This window comes from Eulemur rufifrons, chromosome 16 (assembly GCF_041146395.1).
Source record: "Eulemur rufifrons isolate Redbay chromosome 16, OSU_ERuf_1, whole genome shotgun sequence".
NCBI classification, from domain to species: Eukaryota; Metazoa; Chordata; class Mammalia; order Primates; family Lemuridae; genus Eulemur; species Eulemur rufifrons.
The window spans coordinates 23,694,871-23,713,362 of record NC_090998.1 but is presented as its reverse complement, the minus strand read 5'-3'; the positions used below and the strand labels follow the sequence as shown (position 1 = coordinate 23,713,362).

General features: G+C 44.5%; 1 protein-coding gene across 4 annotated transcripts in view; it reads right to left on the bottom strand.

Moving 5' to 3' along the window:
• The window catches only part of RASSF8 (Ras association domain family member 8), a 111,544-nt gene extending 95,062 nt beyond the window's left edge, over positions 1–16,482 (bottom strand). For all 4 annotated transcript variants that reach the window (XM_069491687.1, XM_069491689.1, XM_069491690.1 and 1 more), the window contains exon 1: positions 16,041–16,482. The gene's annotated coding sequence lies outside the window, so the exon portion shown is untranslated. The remainder of the gene's footprint in view (positions 1–16,040) is intronic.
• Between the last annotated feature and the right edge of the window lie 2,010 nt (positions 16,483–18,492).

The following is an 18,492-nucleotide window of genomic DNA, read 5'->3' as shown; positions in this document are numbered from 1 at the left end:
TCCCAAACAGAGGAAACGCAGATAACAAGATGGTTACGGGCAAACTCCCATATCAGCCAGCTAGGTTCTCTCTGTGTAATCATCACCAGTGTAGCCCATAATCTCAGCCATTTCAAAATACTTAAGTCACGGCCCAACTGGGATGAATCCACGCAAACCTCTCACCCATGCCATACCAACACGGCTGGCATGCATTCACTGGTAATAAGTCAGAATCACCCAAGTGGAAGGCCATGTTGTAATGACTTAATGGAAGGAACCCTGGACCAAAGAGGGTCATAAAGATGATGTTTCCAATCTCATTTCAAACACTCACTGCTAAATGATCTTGGGCTATTCACTCAGGCTTTCTGAGCTAATTTCTCTAACTATAAATTGTCAGACCTGATTATTTCCAATTATTGTTAAGAATCAAATGAGATAATGGACACCAAGGTGGCTTAAAAACTAAATCGTACTCCATAAAAATCTAAGGTGAGGAGAACCAACCCTGAGGGATAAGCTGTTAACTAGGGAAACATCTTAAAATTCTAGACCCAAATCACAACCTTCTTGGTAATCTGCCCCAAACCAGGAGAGTCCCAGTCACATGGTGTTGGGGACCGGGTGTAACACACTGGGCTTAGTTCTGAACACAGCAGGTGGAAGAGAACTGGAGATGGTGGCAGCCTGGGTGAGGAGGGGAGACCAGAGGACCCGTTTATAAAAGCCTATTGCCTTGGGATAAAGTCCAAATTCCTCAGTGTAGCATGTAAGACCCTCCACACCTGCTCCCAGCCACATCTGCCCCATTTCTCTCTACTCCCAGCAGCGCATCCCGAGCTGACTGACTCTAGACACTGTGCTAGAGTGTCCCAATGCTACTCTACGCATCCACACTCCTGGGCCAGCCTCCACCATGGTCCCCTGGCTGTGGTGGCCTCTCCCCAGCACCCCATCACCTCCCACCGGCCTTTGTACCACTGTCCACCAGGCGTATCATGTCTTCTGGTCCTCGGGCCCTTGATCAGCATGCCCTGCCTTCTAAATAGTTTTCTCTGCTTCCTACGGGTATAAGGAATAAGTCCTTCCTCCTTCCTATTCCATTTATGTTTATTTCTGTAATAGGGCTTTTTAAAAATTCAACTTTTGCTTTGCTAGATTGCAAGCTTCTTAAAAGGCAGAGGCCATTTCTTATCTTTGTAATACCAGACACTACAAGTATCTTTCCTTCAATACAGCATGTGATCTTTATGTTTTTAGAGTGAATGTAAACAAGCTGATCTCAACACATTACACTGGAAGACGCTGAGCAGTACTCTAAGTTAATTCTAAAGCAATCCCAATATTTCCTATTGTAAAATCTGAATAAATAGAAATCTTAATTCAGGACAAACAAAAAAAAAACTCTGCTTCCCATAACCAAGCTTGCTATTAACCAAAAGCTAAGCAAACTTTAGGAGAGCGTGGGGACGGGGTGGGGGCGGGGCGGCGATGACTCCTAACTCCAGCTCCAGCGGCTCCCCCAGCCCACTGAGCACACCCAACTTTAACGATACTGAGACTATTTCTAGGGGTGGGGTAGGGGTGAGAAAAAAATTTAAAAAATAAAAAAGACTATTTCTAGTTCTCCAGCAGACCATTCTCCTTACACCCTGTGCCTTTGTGCCCGTTGCTCTATTTGTATGGAGCGTCCTCCCAGAAAAATGCCTTTCCATCCTTAAGTCTTAGCTCAAGAGCTAACTTTTCCTCTTAAAACGTTCCCTGATTTCCTCAGGCACACTTAGGAAGATCTTTCCAGAGGCACTCACTTCCAACTCCAGCCCAGGAACCCACCTCTCCATTTCATCCATTATCACACTCTAAAAATGATCTGTTTAAAGGCACCTCATACTAACAAAGTGTCTGAAAGATAAGACTAGTTCTTTTGGTTTTGCAAATCCAGCTCACAAGCACTACATAGATACTGTTTGAATGAGTCAATGATGAATAAAGGGCACCGCCCAATCGACCAACACCAATTATCTACAGATAGCTAACTCACCCCTGTGGGCTCAGGGTTGAGTGCTCACCTGTCGCTGTGCTGGGAAGAGGCAGAGCTGGGCAGTCTCTCCTATCTGAGAATTACTCCCATAGAAACAACAGTCGTATAGGCTGGCCCATATCAAAACCCTACTTAATCTGAACGCTCTAAAACAGTTAAAACTGCACTCAGAGAAATTAAGATTTCTATTTATTCAGATTTTATGCTGGGAAATGTTGGGATTGCTTTAGAATTAACATAGGCTTAGAGCGCCGCTCAGTGTCTTCCAGGACAGTGTCATAGTGGAAAATATAACATTAGTAAAAATTCTCTGTTTTGTAGACTTTTGTCGGCTAGACTAAAATCTTACCTCTCCCTTTTAGGGTAAATACCTTTGGAAAAAGATATTCCAAATCACTGTGGACTTCAACAGTGCTCACATTGTACATCAGAGGCTTCCCTTAAACAGAGCGTTCTCTTCGTAGATTAGCCATGGCACTTCTCCCGCCCTTTCCTTCCTGTCTTTACCTCCTCTGCTTGTATGAGCAAGAAAAATTAGGTTAATATTGGCAAACCCACCCATGTAGGCTAACATCAAACAAAACATCATGAGTCTTCTGGGGGCAGAGCTCACACCACCTTTATACCCCTGCCCCAGCCTCACTGGGTTCACATGCTGAGCCCTCCCATGTTCTCCTGGGACCCCCGAGCCCACTGTAAGCTTAGGGGCCACTTGCCCCAAAACTGGTTTGTTTGCTCAAACCCCAACCTCAAGACCATCTTCTTTCACTTCCAGATAACACCCTTCCTCATCCCTTATTTCAAAGGGAAAATTATGGCAAATGGACATGGATCCTGTCCTAGTCCATTCAGGCTGTTATAGCAAAATATCATAACTGCATAGCTTATAAATAACAGAATGTTGTATTTCTCACAGTTCTGGAGGCTGCAAAGTAGTCCATGATCAACGTGCCAGCAAATCAGGTGTCTGGTGAGGGCCCACTTTCTGGTTCATGGAAGGCGCCTTCTTGCCAAGTCCTCACATGGTGGAAGCAACTAGCCAGCTCCCTTTTATAAGGGCATGAATCCCACTCGTGAGGGCTCCGCCCCCATGACCCAATCACCTCCCAGTGGCCCCATCTCCAAGGACCCTCACCTTGGGGGTCAGGATGTCAACATGTAGATTTTGGGGGGACACAAACATTCAGACCATAGCAGGCTCCTCCCTGAGCAGCCATCCTCTCTAACTCTGATATTTCAGTGGAGGACCTCACTGTCTGGCAGACTGTCTCACAAACTCGGTGTCTCAAGTTAATCCTCAGGATCAGTTTATAAGGCAGATACCACCACACCCAGCTGACGGACGATGAGCAAACTGAGGATCAAAGGGATGAAGTGAAGTGTCCAGTCCCATGACTATGAAACGACAAACAGAACCTGGCACTCCTGACCCTGAGCTCACACCGCGCTGCACTACATCTGTCACCAGACACAGCCCCAACTCGTCTTCTCAGGGCCCCTTCACATGTCCCACGGTCTGGCCAAATTGGCCAAACGAACCTGCCCAAGCATTTTAACAAATAAACATGCCTTTGCCTCTCTAAAAAAACAAATGCGATGTTTTTATAATTATAAAATACATGCTCATTATAGAAACTTTTGGAAAACCTAAAAAGATGAAACTGTAAGATTAAAAGTCATCCATAAAAAATAAAAGGAATTAACCATCTACAACTACACGCAACATGGACAGATCACACAACCTTTGGTGTAAGAAATCAAAAATACAAGAATACATGTTGTATGACATCATTTATCTAAGGAACAAAAAACAGTCAATACTATAAGATGCCAGGGGCCTATAAGGATGCTGATAATGTTCTATTTCTTGATCTAGGCACTTGCTGTATAGGTATGTCCAGTGTGTAAAAATTCAATGAACTGTATATTTATGCGTGTGTGTACACATGCACACACACATAACACACCTGAAGTCAAAAACAACGTTAATACTTTGGTGTGTTTTCATTCTGGTGCCTTTTTCCTTTTGGTATTACTTTTTAGAGAATTTTTTAAAAATTTCTATCACATTGTACATATAATTTTGTTTTCTGACATTTTACCTAACAAAAAAGCATAATCATTTATCCAAACTACTGTAAATTCTTCATAAATACTTTTAATGGCTATATAACAGTCCATCTGATGCCTATACCATAATTTACTTAACCAATGCCCTGATATCAACCATTTAGTTGTCTCCAATGTTTATTATCATAAATGCTGCTGTAGTAAATGCCCTTACCCTTTAAGCTTTTCAGCCGCTCTCTCCTCTTACACTGCTTTATATATCTATAATATTATATATTATAGCTTATATAATTATTTATGTACCTCCGTATCCTCACTGCTCGACAATAAGCTTCCCAAAATCACAGACCACATCACTCTTCCTCGTGTTCCCCCACAGAACATTCTGTTAGTCTTCTGAAAACAGTCAAGTACTGACGATTTGTTGATGTGTTTTCAGAAGAAAAGTAAAATCCCCATTCCTATCAATGGACTTCTGTATCACCACAGACACCCATATAGTAATATGAATGTTGTAGTCAGTTTTATTTCAAACTCCTCTTTCAGTCTGCACAGCTAAATGCTTACAAGCAATTTAGTATGGTCCTTAATTCATTCAACAACCAGCTATGCCAGGCCCAAGGATCCAATGGGAACCAGGCAAGTGCCTAACATTGGAGAGCTTGCAGTCAGTGGATAATTAAATATGGATCCTGCTTGTAAGGAGACCGACTCTCTAGCAGGGAAATCCACGCGAAACAAATCTGCACTCTTCACTCTTGAGCTTTCAAATCACAACTGTGCAGATGGGAACGGATATCAGCCCCAGAGCCAGACTCTGAAAACTTGACCTGGGTGGGTTTGTTAGTCTGAGGATGAATGCATCTGCTGTATTTAATATGTTATGAAGTGTTTTTACAAACATTACTGACCCCATCATATCTGATCCTGCAAAAGCACAGTACATTTTTAAAGTGCTAATAAAAAGAGACACATGGTAAAACAGAAACAAAAATGAAAGCTCATAAAAATAGAGAGGGTGGTGACAAATATTTTTTTTTCCTCTTTTTTTTTTTTTTTTGCAATGGAATGACAATTGGGAAGACCCCTGACGGGCAAAGGATGAAATACAAGCAGCAATGATCAACCAGAACACAGCAGAGAGATCTTCAGAAGTTTTCCATTTTGAATGTGTAACAGGATGACCCATGCCAAAGGTGGAAACTTGGCCCAACCTTAGTTCAGGAGGCCAGGAAATTGTTCTAGAACAGAAAGGCTAAGCACAGCCAGGGCTGAGCCCACCAAGGCTCCCGTGATCCAAGAGGTGAGGAGTGAACCTGGACACAAAGGGCTACTGAGGGGGCTCCCCAGGACCCCAAAGAAATCATAAAGGAGCCACCAGCCTCAACAGCTGTTTAATGCAGATGAAGCTACTCCACTTTAGAACAAGATACCACATAGAACATCCAGCAGCAAGGGCACAACCGGTCATAAAGCTTCAAAGAACCAACTTACACTCCTTGAACTGCATCGAGGACTGGAAGCTTAAAGACCTCTTAGTCACTTTGAACTTGTGAACAAATGAGCTTAAGAAGAGCCTCTCAGAAGCTCACCTGTTTGAAGTAGAGGGCTTCTAAAATTACAGCCCAAAGGAATAAGAAAACTATGTATGCACATGGTTGGAAAGACGGTAGGATCAGCTCGTAAGGGAGTGAGCCCCTCCTTCACGAGGAAAGAACAGCCAGGCTGGTTTTAGTGCTTTTGAATATTCCGGCGGGTAAAGGACAGGCTGAACCAATTTTTTGTGTGACCAAATGTTTCAGCATCAAGGCATGAGACAGCTTATTACTTTAGTCCTGCCAGCGCCTGGCGCGTGAGGATGGGCAGGGGGCTCAGATGAGCAGGGAGGCACGACAGCCACCTGGCCAGCCCGGGGTGGGGAGGCCAGAGCCAGAAGTCAGAGGTCCTGTGTGCCCTAAAGGAGGCTGAACACTACCCTGCAGGCACTGGCAGACTTGAGCTTTTACGGAGTGACACAGTCAGAATTGCATATCCAAGAGCTCATCCGGCAACAGGGAGGATGGGGTCTAGGGCCAAGGCGGCAACAGTCTAAATGAGAGATGACGAAAGAGGGTAGTGAATGATGGGAGATGGGGGACATTTCCTGCGCTGTCCAGGAGGTAAAATCAGGACTTGATCAATCAGTCCAGGTGCAGTGGCACAGGAAGGACACAAATGGAGTAGGCTGGACGAGGGTGCCACACACCCAGGAAGAAAAAAAAAAAAAAAAAGGAAGAAGTTAGGGTATGTTGATCCTGAGGAAGTGACACATGGTTGAGTAGGCAGGGACCTGGAACTCAGGGACAGAGCACTGCAGGAACACAGACTTCAATGTTCATCGATCGCCACACAGGACAGAGTAGAAACAAGGAAAGTGGGTGCGATCACTCACAATAGGAATTTTACATTCTTAGGACAGAACACTTTTCAGAACTTCATGAAAATTTGGCAATCTCTCACCATAAAAATAAAAAGAAGAAAAGAAAGGAGCACATAAACAGACATTTTTGAGAAAAAAATATCAGTAACTTCACAGGCCCCCTGCTGCCCACACAGTGGCTGGGGCTCAGAAATCTTGGGCCCAGGGGTGGGGGTGCAGGGGTGGAAAGAAGGTCTAAAGCAGCATTTCTCACCAGGACGCCACAGGCACATTGCGAGGGACAAGTCTTCCCCACGTAGGACACTAGCTCAGCCCCTGGCCACTTAATAAGAGAAATACCCAATCCTCAGCCTCTGTGACAACCAAAAAATGCCCCCAAATATTTCCAAATGGTACTAACCCACGGAGAACCCCTGGTCAAGAGTGAGAGGAGGAAAAAGCAAAGGAGACTCAGGAAGATCAGAGATGGAAAGAAAAGCAGATCCAATCCTCCAGCCATTCCTTCCAAACTACACCCAGGTGGGACCCTTCTCCCACTCCATCTCCACCACCGGCACCTTGTCTAAGCCATCCCCCGCCCGGATCATTGCAATCAACTCCTAATCGGTCTTTCTGCCTCTATCTTTACTTCCCCCTGGCAGGCTACTTTCCATTAGGCAGCAGAGTAACCCTTTTCGATTTTACTCATTTTATTTAACAAACACTTTAATACTTACTATCTGCCATGCTCTGTTCTTTACCAATATCAACTCATCTAATTCTCACAACACCAGTACGAGACAGCTATCAATCATTACTATCCCTATTTTAGGGATGCGGCACAGAGAAGTTACGGAACTAACCCATGGTCACAGAGCCAGTAAGTGTAGGGTTGGGATTTTCACCCAGGCAGAGCTCTGGACTCTGTGTTCTCCCACCACCCCAGGCTGCACTCCAGTCTGTTCATTGCTCGGCTCAGCACCCTGAACTGTCTTCTCAGAGTGAAAACCAAGATCCCTGCCACAGCCAGTAAGGCCCCACTCTAGAGATCCCCACCACCTCCTTGCCTCCCCTCCCGCCCCACCCGCCTGGCCATTGGGGTGGGCGCCCTGTGAGCACCTGCTCCTCGGCACTGTGCCCTCCCTCTGCAGCATTCTTCTCCAGACCTCTGGCTCCTCTGTTCCAGCAGTGTCTCTGCTCCTGTTAGTGAGGACTTCCTGCCCACCCAATATCAAGTAACACCTCCATGCCCACCCCTAGCATTTCCAATTCCCCCACCTTACTATAGTTTTTCCTCCAAAGCATTTGTCATCGCATAAATAATGTGAAATTACTTGTTCACATATCATCCCCCCAGTAGAGTGTGCTCTCCGTGCAAGCATGAGCTCTGTGTGTTTGATTCTCTGCTACATCTCCACCCATGGAAGGGTGTGCAGTTCAGCTGTGGATGAATAAATAAAATAAAAGAATGAACAAAGAAAAAGTGATGCCAAGGAAGAGAAGTTTCAAGAGAGAGGGAAGGTAAACATGCAGCAAAATACTTCAGTTATATTAGGGCTGGAAGGTTTCCATTGATTTGGGCAATTAAGATACGGGTGCCTGCGGCATGAAATGTTTCTAAGAAATGGTCCCTGGCTGGGGAGGGAGCAGGCAGGTGAGGTAAAAGAAGCAATAAGCAGACAACCCCTGTGAGAAGCTGGCTGAGAAAGGAGACAGCTAGTAGGAACAGCAGTGCCGAAAGAGACCTGAGCACACTGTTTCCAGGGCGAGGAGCCAAGGCAGAGCACCCCAGGAGAGAGAAAGGATTACTGACAAAGGTATGGGGACAGCAGGTCCAGAGTGTGGAGGACAAGGAAGATCTTCCATTAACAAGCAAACACTCTTCTCCCACCCTCACGTGACCTAAACTGGCAGTGTCCTAACTCCAGTGCTCCTCAGAACACCAGCCTGGACGGACGGCGGAGGGCTCAGGACCTGTTCTGCCCAGAGAGCACAGAGGCCTTCCCAGGCCCCGGTGCAAACAGAACTATCACACAGAGCACACTGGGGCTGGGTAAGGGGGACAGGCACTAACTCTCCACTGTGGCACTTCATATACCTTCATTTCCATACATGGACACATTTAAACATCTTTTATTTCAAAACTGCCTTGAGTGATAAATTAGTAGCCCCACTTAAAGATCAGCAACTTGCTCAGTAAGCCTCACAACTTCTCCAAGGGTACCGCGGTACAGCCAGGCTTTTAATGTAAGTGGGCACTTGTAGAATACGATAGGGAAGAGACAGATAATCAAGACCAGGAAAATTAAAATGAAAGGGGTGATCCAGGTTGGGGAGTTTTCAAGGAGAGCAAAAAGTGAAATAACTGTCACTAACAGGAAAGATAACAAAAAGTGTATGTGAGATTAGTTAAAAGGGCAAGGTATGTGTGTACCCACCCCCACCAGACTTTGTAACAGATAGCAAATAACAAAAGGAGAAAGGAAGAGAGGGAGAAGGAATGCTGAGTAAGAAAAGCTTTCCATGAAGGCTACAGTAAGAAAACTAGAAATTTTACTACAGTAAACATGACAAAAACACATTATCAAGTACTATACTAGATTTAGTTGCTTTTCATTTAGTTTGTTATCCAGCTGTGAATGTCAATTGATACAATAAAAAGGGATATAACAGACAACTGATTTTTGACAAAGATGCAAAGGCAATTCAGTGGAGAAAGAACAGCCTTTTTAACAGTGTTGGAACAACTGGATTTCCATATGCAGAAAATGAACTTCAATCCATAACTCACACCATATGAAAATTAACATAAAATGGATCATAGACCTAAGTCTTAAACCTAAAACTATAAAACTTCTAGAAGAAAACAGGAAAAACATCTTTGTCAGGTTAGGCCAAGATTTCTTACACACCATACCAAAAGCACAATCTATAAAAGAACAAATTCATAAGCTGAACTTCATCAAAATTAAAGCCTTCTGATCTTCAACAGTCACTGTTAAGAGGATGAAAAGACAAGCCACAAACTGGGAGAAACCCTTTACAAAGCATGTATCTGATAAAGCTCTTGAATCCAAAATACATAAGAACTCTCAAAATTCAACAATTAGAAAACAATCAACCCAATAGAAACACAGGCAAAAGACTTGAACAGACACTTCACCTAAGGTATAAAGATAGCAAAAAAGCACATAAAAAGATGCTCAACATCACTGGTCATTAGGGAAATGCAAATTAAAATCACAATGAAATATCATAAAAGACTAAACTTAAAAAGACTGACTCTACTACCAAGTGTTGGCAAAGATGCGAAGAAACTAGCATGCTTATGCACTGCTGGTAAGGATGTAAAATGGTACAATCACTTTGGAAAACAGTTTGGCAGTTTGTTAAAAATCTAAGCATACACCTACCATATGATTCAGCCATTCCACTCCTAGGTACTTACCCAAGATGAACAGAAAGTATGTGTTCATGAATGAATATGTGTATGCAAGTATTCATAACAGCTTTATTTGTAATAGCCAAAAATCAGAAACTCCACAAATGTCCACCAATAGGTGAATGGATAAATGAACTGTTGCACAGTCATACAATGGAATACCATTCAGCAATGAACAGGAATAAACTACTGCTACACACAGCAATATGAACGAATCTCCAAATTATTATTCTGCATGAAAGAAGCCTCAACAACGAAGAGTACATACTGCATCATTCTATTCATCTAAAATTCTAGAAAATACAAACTACAGTGACAGAAAGCAGAGCAGTGGTTTTGAGGGAGGAGAAATTACAAAGGAGAATGAGAAAATTTGGGGGAGTGATGCATACGTTCATTACCTTGATTGTGGTAATTATTTCACAGTATATACACAGGTCAAATCTTGTAAAATTGTTCCAGGTAAGTATGTGCACTTTATTGCATGTATTGCATGTCAATTGCATCTTAACTGTTTAAAAAAAGGAATACAAGAGAAGGAAGTCACCGTACACTAAAAAAATAAGGAAAATACAGCACAAATAAACTATAACAAGGTTTTCTGACATCTAACATATCAGGTATTAGAACTTCCTGTAGAAATGGCCAAATTTTACAAAACATCCCAATCTATTTCTTAGTGGTATTTCTACAACAGGGTTTCACAGATTATAAATCCATTCAAATATTTTAAGCAAGAGTATCTGCCCAATGTCTAGCCATTAAGAGAACCCTAATTTTTTCAACATAAATACTAATTTCTGGAAGAATAATTTAATCTTAAGTGGTCTTCCAATAATATTATTATAGTTAAGGATAAGCATGATTTAGCACTCAGAAGCACTCAGTTAACAAAAGTGACGAAATAGATCACACACTCGCATAAAACCTGCTGTAACTCTCCCTTTGCTACAACTTATATCTATATATGATTTTTTTAAAAAACAAAGAGTAAAACATATGCTACTGAAGAAGAAAACATTACAACTTGGACAGCCCTACAGTTAATTGTAATGAACTTTGTGATGTATCAGAATGTACAAAAAAATAAAACTCAAGAATAAGTCATCTAAATTCCATAGCAAGGTTGTGAAATAAATGGGTAACAAATATTATTGGTGCTAAAAAGCTCCAGGCAACTTGTTCAAGGTCACCCAAGTAACCAGTGGACATATATACATGAGGGGAAAAAAATAACATGGGCTCCCAACCATAACTTTTCTTTCCTCCAGAGCAGTGGCTACCCTTGACGCAAATGTCCTGGGGGCACAGAGGCCCTGCGCAAAGCAGATCACACGGTATGCCCCCTCGGACCTCACTCCCAACATTTTTATACAGGTAAAATTGGATCTACATCAGCCCTGTGGCTAACAGGGACTTCTCTATCTTCCCATGCCTTTCTGACTGGAAAATCAGGCGTGGGGAAATGAGGGAACAAGAGGAACAGTTTCCCTAAGAGAAGCAAATGTATGGAAAGCTTAAGCTTCCCTTTCCAATTTTGACCAGGTAAACTACTCACTCCTCCTTTGAGAGCACCTAGGGCAGAGCTTGGCACACAACAGGAGCTCAAAAAAGCTGCCTTCATTCTCCCAGCTCTCCCAGCCCCAGAGCACCCAGGCCGACAAGGCCACTCAGGCGTGTCTCAGTCTGGGGAAACCCAGAGGTTGAGTGCAGAGAAGTTAGTTCTGAAGGGACTAGAATCAATTCCAAAGTCCCCTGTATACTTGGTGATCTACAAACTAGAAAAGAATGGGAATTATACTGTAAGGGTGAGAGGGGATAATTTGGAAGGAAAACTGAAGTCCTAAAAATCAAGTCAAGAGAAAAACACAGATGAGTATTAAGAAGCAGAGACTCCAAACATCCATAATAGAGATGTAAATACTTCAGAGTTATAGAACACCAAACTAGTATTTCACAAAGAGCAACCACATGACAGAAATACTCAAACCAAGCTTGAAGCTTTCCTTGGCCTTGGAAGGTCATGAGACTTTTTTGGCTACAACAAGGAATGCTTTTAGTGAGAGAGAAAAAAAGAACTTCCAGACCTCTAGGTGGCTCCCATTTTTAAATAACTACTCCTCTCCCTTAACTACGTGGTCAAATGATGTCTAGTTATTATGCAAGCCACATCAACAGCCGGACAGTACTGAACATCCTTAGAACTCTAACGCCCATTTTTCTACGACAACTTTTCCAACCTTCCTTTGAAGTCTGGCACTGAGCAGTCAACAGCAGGTAACTAATGTGTTATCATGTGACACTGTGTAAAATAGGATGGCAAAGTAAGATTTTTTTTTTCCCCTTTCAGTAATCCTGTGCTGATGAAAAATAGCATAATTATTTTAATGATGTACTTGGAAAAAGGATTATCTACAACAGAAAGTCACTGGGGTAACACTAATTAAAAGGTGCCTCAATTTATTGCTTACTATGAATCTTCCACAGAGCCTAAATGCATTAATTTCACCTGGTATCAGCAAAGGTTGTTTCATATTATACATATAATCAGCAAAGAAGGACGAAAGAGAGTGCCAGTCTGGCTTTTCTGTCATAAAAAATGAATTTAACAGTGACAAAGAAGGCAATCGAGATACAAATACAAAACTGATATTACTATCTCATTCACTGTATCTACAAATATTTATTGTGCACCCATGAATACCAGGCACTGGTGAATAAACCAGGTCCTATTAGCCTCATAAAAACCTCAAGGGCAAGAGAAGGACATTAAATAATAATGTGTAATTATAAATTGTGGTAAATATTAAGAAGGAAAAGATGATGATGCTATGAAGGAGAAAATAAAAGGGCTCTAATTTAAATGATGTTAAGGTGGCCTTGTCAGAGAAGATCTTTATAAGAAAGGATATTTGGGATAGTATCCAAGGATGAGAAGTTGCTCAAGGAGATGGTCCTAAAATAGAGAGAAAAGCAGGAGCAACGGCCCTGAGGCAAGTCTGATGGAGAGTTGGTCAAGGTGCTGGCAAGAGATGTAGATGGGGAGCAGGGACCGAATTATGTGGGACTTTGACGGCATGTTGAGCATTTTGTATCTCATCCTCAAAATAAACGTGTTTCCTAAGGGCCTTGAAACCTTTAAAACAGTGGGTCACTTTTTTTTTTTTTTTTTTTTTTTTCCAGGCTGATGGTGGGAAAACAGACTGGAAGGGATACAGAGTGTGCACAGAAAGCACCTCACCAGGAAAAGAGAACACAGTGTAGTGGCTTGCATTAGGACGGAAGCACAGTGCAGACTGAAAACCAGACAGGCTTGAAAAAGATTCTGCAAGATAAATGGACAGCAGGACTTTGTGATGGACTGGTTTGGTGGGGCTGATAGAAAAGAGAGTAGAATGGCTCTTGGAATGGCACTCGTTGGGTGGCTGAGATGCAAAATAGAGAAGGAACAGTTCAAAAATTTGGGTGGTCAAGAGCTCAGTTCTGGAGAAGTTTGAGATGTTGCCATTTATTGGCTAAGATATGCCAGGCACTTTATTAGATGTTCTATTCACCACAGGGTCGCTTTTAGTAGAAGTATTCTCATTTTCCAGAAAGCAAACTGTAGATCAGAGATTGAAGCAAGCATTGTTACGTTTACTCACCTCTGAAGTAACAAAGTCTGGCTGGCTGCGAGGTAAACATTCTTTCCACTATACAGAATACTTGGAAACTATCTCTATACTTCGAATTTTGAATTCTATTTAGGGTTGCAGTAAGCTAGCATCCAAAGAGAGCAAACAGGCATTACATTATTTTTAAAATCCAAATCCTCAGATTTATGATGCACAGTGTTTTTCTACCCAATTCCCATCCCCAATTTATTTTTACCTGCAAAGAGTTTTGCAATGTTTAGAGCACTAGCAAGATACCTAAGACCTTAATGTTTTACAACAAATGAGCAAAGCCATTACGCCAGGAATTAACCATCATGAAAAGGGCAACAATATCCTGCAGCAAACAATATTTTTACACCCAAGTCGTTACATGTGTCAACATAAGATAGATCAATTAATGAGTAAGAAACCCTGAAGAACTAATCATTTCTCAAAATGCAATGCATTCAAGTCAAAAACTGATGCAAGTCACCAAGTATAAGAGGCTACAAAAACCAACTACTGAAGATTCAGGTTAAAAAGTTGAAAACTAAAAAAAATAATAGAAGGCAAAAAGAAAGGATACCACAGCTGTAAAGAATTTTAAATCTGCAATTCCCAAATATCTCAACCAAACGTCAAATGCAGTAAACCCACACCCTAAAAACAACTTAAACATTCACTCTTCTTTGTAACTGCTTTTCCCTACAGCACACTGACACTTCTGCAAACTGAAATGCCCTTCCTCTCTGCACAGACTCATGATTTGCTCCCTCTCAGGGCTCTCTAATGCACCCCTGGGCTACTGAAGCCCAGAAATAAAGTTTGATCAATGAACCCACAAAGAACTCAATGCATTACTGACAATTGTGTCTATTATGGAAAGTACCACCTGGAGACTCTTAAAAGGAGAAAGAATTGAGGAAGGGGGGAGATTTTTGAAAGGTTTTATCATCTACATTACAAATTATATTTGGTTGTGACTGATCCTGCAATAGAATAATCATTAAATTATGTTCAGTTTTCTTAAAGTGGGATTTGATCATGTATAATTTTGATGGTTTTAGAAGAGTTCCCCATGGGGATAAATAAAAGTACCATTAGTATGTGTGCTAAAAGATAAAATTCACACAAATCACTTCCCCAAATGATAATGCTGTGTCCTGCGTCCTGATTCTTGTGTCCACCTGGCACCTCTCCGGCAGAGGGCTGGCTGGCATTCACTGCTGCCTCACCCAGGCAAAGGACAGGATGTTGAAAACCCATTAAGAACGTTTCCCGTTTTCTGTTCCTTCATAACATGATTGCAACTCCTGGCAACCCCAAGACGAAAGACTTAAAAAAAAATTTTTTTAATTAAAAAAAAAAAAAACTACCTGGGCCCCTCCCCCCACCAGAATGAGTGGTTAACCCAAAGAACAGAAAAGCAGAGATGTATACATATTTAATGATACTTCCTGGGGACAATACAGATCTAATGAATTGCTGAGCCACAATCTGCTGGAAAATCCATGCATGTTCGTCCCTGCTGTCACCAGGCTGGAAGAATTTTTAAAAATGCAATGCTTTGATGTATTGATGGGGCTAACCTGACAGGTTTAAGTCAGCTATGAAACGTGCTTTGCATTTATTTCCCTTCTAAATCCCTAAAGATCAGGAGCAGTATTGACCTGCAATTATGTCCTACGACTGCACTGCTCAAGATGCCATTTGATGCTGGGAAAGTAGTGGTTGAGCAACAGCAGGCGGCTCTGTGATGCTAAAATAACAACGCAACACTCGGTTATGAACCCAGGTACTCGGCTTGTATGACCCAGTGCCGCACAAGGATCCACATTCAAAGCTCGCGTCCCTTAAAGTTGCATCTTATCAGGCTTTCTGCGATTTACCTTCTCAAAGTTTCTAGTCTACAACACAGAATTACTTTGAAAGTCCCCTCTTCTGGACTCCCCTCCCCAAGAGGGATTGGCGGCAAGGGGGAATAGGAACGCAGAATGGTTAACAGTTCAAATAAAATTTAAAAACCTATAAACCAATCATTTTTCCCCCAGAGGAAAAAATAAGCGTGCACCAAACCGCCACCCGGCAAGCGAGCATCCGATTTCCAGCTGGAGAACAAAATATTAAAGAAGCCAGACATGCAATTCCCTTCCCAACAAAAGTGGCCTCTAAACTCCCTTGCCAAGGACACTGGGAGGAAGCTGAAAAGCAACGAACAAGCTCGTACTTTTCAGTCCGCGGCGCGTGTGTGCCGCGGGGAGAAGGCGCACGGGGTGACAGCAGGGAAAAGGTGAACGCGGAGGAAGTGGGGCGCCCGCGCGGGAGCGGGGTGGGGGAGAACGGGCGAAGGAACCCGAGGTGCCGAGAGGGGAGAAGGGGTGCGGAAGGGGGAGCCCCGAGGCTCCAGGAGAGGAGGGAGGGGTCCCAGGCGCTGCCCAGAAATCGCCGCGGCCAAGTAAAGTTAATACTTACTCAGTTTCGCAACTGCGCCGCCCCCGCAGGCCGCCGGCGGGCCGGCGGGGAGCTCTGGACGCGGCGGCGCCCGGAGCCCGGCGGCCGCCCAGCGCCCGTCCCCGCGCCGCGCAGCCCCGCGCCGCCCTCCCCGGCGCTCCCCGGGCCGCGCGCCCCGCACCGGAGGGAGGCCCCGGCGCCCCGGCGCGCCTTCCCCGCGCACCTTCCCGGCCGGCGCTAGGTGAGTGTGGACGCCCCTGGCGGGGTGCGGGGTGCGCGAGCGCTCGGGCAGCTGCAGAGCCGCCGCGGGAGCCGCCCCCAGCGCAGCCGCCGCCGCCACGGGCGGGCGGGCGAGGCTCGGCGAGGCGCGGGGCGGCGGACGCCGAGCGGGGAGCGGCGCGGGGCGCGGGGCGAGCGCGGCGGCGGAGTTGGCGGCCGGCTCGCTCCCGCGGCCGGTGCCTCTGGGCTCGGGGCCGGGCTGGGGGCCGGGCCGGGCCGGGCGGCCGGGGGCTCCGCCCCTTCGCCGGGCCGCGGCGGAGCGCGCGAGAGGAGCGGCGCGGGGGCGCCCCCCTCGGCCGGGCGCTCGGGTTACAGCCGCCGCTCCCCGCTCCCCCGCCCGCGCCGCGCCGCTCGCCGGCGCCGGGGGAGACAGTGTAACGGAACTGGGGCGCGGCGCTGCATTGTGGGAGCCCCCAGCGCGGCCGGGGGGCGCGGCGCGACCCTCGGGCCCACAGGCCAGGCCCGCCCGGGCCCTGGCATGGCCCCGCTGCCGCTCGGCCCGCGACACACCGCGGTCTGGGGACCAGAAAGCCGGACGTGGTGAGAGGACCAGAGCGAGCAAAATCTTCCATAGCCCGGGGCTGAGACTCGTAAAACTGCCCTCTACGGTCACCCCGGAAAGTAGGAGGCTTTTTCCGCAGACGGAAAAAAAATTAAAAAGAGCCTTTCCATCCCCCAAGGACTGGGTTTGAATTGCTTTTCATCTGGAGTGGCTGTGATTCAGCGTCCCTCTTAGCAGCAAGCAATGACAGAGGCGGGCGGGGGGGGGGGGGGGCGGGAAGCAAAAAGAATAGCGAATGAATCAGACGGACGTGAGTAACTAAAGTTTAGAAGGAGCTGGGCTCGGATTCAAAAGAACGTGTCTCCCTCCCCCCACCTCTAAAAATAGCAGATAATCAGGGAAGGAAACCAGTACTTTCATCTGGAAATGCAGATAATGTGTATTGTTTTCACTATTTCACTTTTTCTTTTTTAATGGCATGCAGTTAATCAGGTCACTGGACAAAATTCAGTCTTTGGTCCAGGCTTGTGCTCACACATACCCACAATTCAGCAACAGCTATTAACTTGGAGGGAAATGAGGGTGCAGATAATAGATGAGATACAAGAAAAAATTCCAATTATAAAATGTCCCTCCCCCCTTGAATTCTCTAGACACTTGCTTTTTTTTTTTATAATCATCAAAACAAGGGTATTAAATTTGAAGCACAACTTGTTACAGCTCTTCTGACTCAGAACCGGATTCGTTTTGTTTTGAGTTTTGGATTTTTTGGTTCTTTGTTTCTTCCTCTTGTGTTTTGACCTTTAGTTATTCCACAGCTCATTAATTGCTCTGCCTCGCAGGTGGACTGAGAAGAGAGATGCTAAGATTTTTTTGTCAAATTTGTCAACCCAACGTTTGGAGGATTTGAGAAGAGTTTTCTGTGATCCAAATGTAAAAGCTAAGGGGATATGATTTAAAGATGAATCTGTGGGACATGAGTCCTCCCTTAACCCTACGAGACTCTTTTCAAAGGAGTTGTCAAGACCTAAGGTGAATGTTTCCTAACCTCTCATTCCGTTGTCAACCTTTCGCTCCGCTTAACGACATCAGTCACTGCCTAATTGCCAAATCTAATGGAAAAATTTAATTCTCATCTTGTGCCCTTTGTGGCATTTGCCAATGTTGACCTCTCCTTCCTTCTTAGAACTTTCCGCTTTTCCTTTGCTGTGATAGTCATCCCTGTTTTGTGGAAGTCTTGAAACGGTTAGTGATAGCAGGTGGGGGTGTGGCTTTTGTTGAACCAGGATTGAGAATCTTACTGAGTAGCCGACCCCTAGTCCAGTTTCTGTGGATCACCAGGAGGAGCTGGACCTCAATTTTACCACTTGTCCAGAGGTGAACAAGTTGCTGGACTCATGACAACCAACTGTCATGTGACTGACATTTAAATTTACTGTGATTGAATAACCATGTTCACTATTTAGGAGAAACCCTTCCTAAAATCCAGGCACCTGTTTAGGTATCCTCCCCTCCACACTACGGCTTGCCTTACTGGTGGCTGCGGATATCAGTGTATATGCCTCTATCCAGTGCTGAGTAAACCCAGAAAAATTTCTACCCTGCCTCAGCCTATTTGGTTAATGCATTCTTTTTTCAGAGTATAGTACAATTTGTTTTAACCTTTCTTAGCTATAATCACATCCCTTTTAA